Here is a 3,202-nt window from a genome sequence, read left to right on the forward strand (position 1 = left end):
CAACATCCATTTATGGCCAGTTATGTAACCTCTAACATTGATGTATCCTGCAATAGATGTTATTAAATTGGTAATACTAATTTTAGTCTTCTTCTAATGCATCTTAAGCAGGTTGACAAGTCTTGTCCTTAAGAGACAGTGCAATTGAGCAATTTCCTTGTAAGGATCCGACAGCGAGTGTGTAATCTGCCTCTACCATCAGTCCTATTAGCCAACGTACAATCATTGGATAACAAAATAGACGAACTACGATCACGAATATCCTACCAACGGGACATTAAACTGTAATATCTTATGTTTCACCAAGTCGTTGGCTGAACGACGACATGAATAACATACAGCTGGCGGGGTTTATGCTGCATCGGAAAGATAGAACAGCTTTCTCCGGGAAGACAAGGGGTGGTGGACTGTGTATATTTGTAAACAGCTGTTGCACGAAATCTAATAGTAAGGAAGTCTTGAGGTTTTGCTCACCTGAGGTAGACCATCTCATGATAAGCTGTAGACCACACCAGTTACCAAGATAGTTCATTTATATTTTTCGTAGCCATCTATTTACCACCACAAACCGATGCTGGCACGAACACCCCACTCAATGAGCTGTATACGGCCATAAGCAAACAGGAAAACGCTCATCCAGAGGCAGCGCTCCTAGAGGCCGGGGACTTTAATGCAGGGAAACTTATATCCATTTTACCTCATTTCTACCAGCATGTTAAATGTGCATCCACCTTTACTCCCCACACAGATACGCGTACAAAGCTCTCCCTCGCCAATCATTTGGCAAATCTGATCATAATTCCATCCTGATTCCTGCTTACAAGCAAAAACTAAAGCAAGAAGCACCAGTGACTCGGTCAATAAAATGGTCAGATGACGCAGATGCTAAGTTACAGGACTGTTTTGCTAGCACAAACTGGAATATGTTCTGGGATTCTTCCGRTAGCATTGAGGAGTACACCACATCAGTCAATGGCTTCATCAATAGGTGCATCGATGATGTCGTCCCCACAGTGATTGTACGTACATAGTGCAGAGTTCCAAGATGGCGTAGCAGTCGGACGTGTGTTTAGTCTTTTTTTCTTTTTTTCCCCCCCTTTTCTCCCCAATTTCGTGGTATCCAATTGTTAGTAGTTACTATCTTGTCTCATCGCTACAACTCCCGTACGGGCTCGGGAGAGACGAAGGTCGAAAGCCATGCGTCCTCCGAAACACAACCCAACCAAGCCGCACTGCTTCTTAACACAGCGTGCATCCAACCCGAAAGCCAGCCGCACCAATGTGTCGGAGGAAACACCGTGCACCTGGCGACCTGCTTAGCGCGCACTGCGCCCGGCCCGCCACAGGAGTCGCTAGTGCGCGATGAGACAAGGATATCCCTACAGGCCAAACCCTCCCTAACCCGGACGACGCTAGGCCAATTGTGTGTCGCCCCACGGACCTCCCGGTTGCGGCCAGCTGCGACAGAGCCTGGGCGCGAACCCAGAATGTCTGGTGGCGCAGCTAGCTAGCACTGCGATGCAGTGCCCTAGACCACTGCGCCGCCCGGGAGGCCCAGGACGTGTGTTTAGTCTTGCCCGTCCTGTCCCGTGTAAATATTGTTTCCTCGTTTTTTTCCTTATATATTTTAATCTCACTTTCCATCTACGGACTGAACATACTCTCCTGCAACCCACCTCACACAATGTGGTACGGATCTGCTATTTTTATACTTTAGAACCGGAAACCCCATCAGAAGCTAGCCAGCTAACTAGCTAGTAGTCAGCTAGCGGACTTCAACGTTAACTCAGACACCAGCCAGCCTCAGCTCGGTCAATACCTCCCAGTCTGCACAGCGCGATATCGACCCAGAGCATATTAAACTCCTTTTTCTCTACCACATCTCCGGATTCCTACCGCAAGCTCTGAACCTTTACACCGGATCATCGCAGCTAGCGAGCTGCAATCCAAGTGGCTACTCCTGGCTAACATCTCTGTCCTGAAGCAAGCACCAATTAGCCTTGAGCTAGCCTCGAGCTAGGCCCATCTCCAGCTCACCTAGCGTGCTGCGGACCCATTACGATCACAGCAGGAGCAATGTAGCAGCGATCCACTGGAGATTGCCTGGTTTGAAGACAGCACGAGGTGTATTAGAGGGCAAGTTGGTCAGGATGATGTCTAAGAGCGTGCTCATGGTTACGGATTTAGGGTGGTACCATGGTAGGTTCTTGATAATTTGTGTGAGATGGGTGGGCATCTAGCTTAGATTGTAGGACGGGCTGGGGTGTTATGCATGTCACAGTTTAGGTCACTAACAGTACAAACTCTGAAGATCATTCACGATATGCTGTCCAGGGCACAGCTGGCGGGCTGAGTGGGGTCTATAACAAGCGCAATGGTGAGAGACTTGTTTCTGGAAAGGTTGGATTTTTAAAAGTAGAAGCTCGAATTATTTGGGCACAGACAGGGATAGTTGACAGAACTCTGCAGGCTATCTCTGCAGTAGATTGCACTCCGCCCCTTTGGCAGTTCTATTTGTCAGAAAATGTTGTAGTTGGAGATGGAAATGTCAGAATTTCCTTAAGCCAGGATTCAGACATGGCAAGGACATCAGGTTAGGCGAGTGTGCTAAAGCAGTGAATAAAACAAACTTAGGGAGGAGGCTTCTGATGTTACATGCATGCAAACCAAGGCTTTACGGTTTACAGAAGTCAAAAATGAGACGCGTCTGGGAAATGAGACGTGGTGCTGGCGGCTGCAGGGCCTGGGTTAACCTCTACATCACCAGAGGAGGAGTAGGATAAGGGTACGGCTAAAGGCTATAAGAACTGGTCGTCTTGTGCGTTCGGAACAGAGAGTAAAAGGAACGATTTCTAGGCGTGGAAAGAATAGATTCAAGGGCATAATGTACAGACAAGGGTATGGTAGGATGTGATTACAGTGGAGGTAAACCTAGGCATTGAGTGGACGATGAGAGAGGTTTTGTCTCTTGAGGCACCAGTTAAGCCAGGTGAGGTCACCGCTGTGTGGGAGGTGGGATAAAAGGGTTATCTCAGGCATTTGGGCATGCCTGGGGGCTCTACAGTGAAATAAGCCAATCACTAACCAAAACAGCAATAGACAAGGCATATTGACATTAGGGAGAGGCATGTGTAGCCGAGTGATCATAGGGTCTAGTGAGTAGCAATGGGTGAGTTAGGGAGCCGATTCATAGTCGCTACTA

Source organism: Salvelinus sp. IW2-2015, unplaced genomic scaffold (genome assembly GCF_002910315.2).
Source record: "Salvelinus sp. IW2-2015 unplaced genomic scaffold, ASM291031v2 Un_scaffold7502, whole genome shotgun sequence".
Classification (NCBI taxonomy): domain Eukaryota; kingdom Metazoa; phylum Chordata; class Actinopteri; order Salmoniformes; family Salmonidae; genus Salvelinus; species Salvelinus sp. IW2-2015.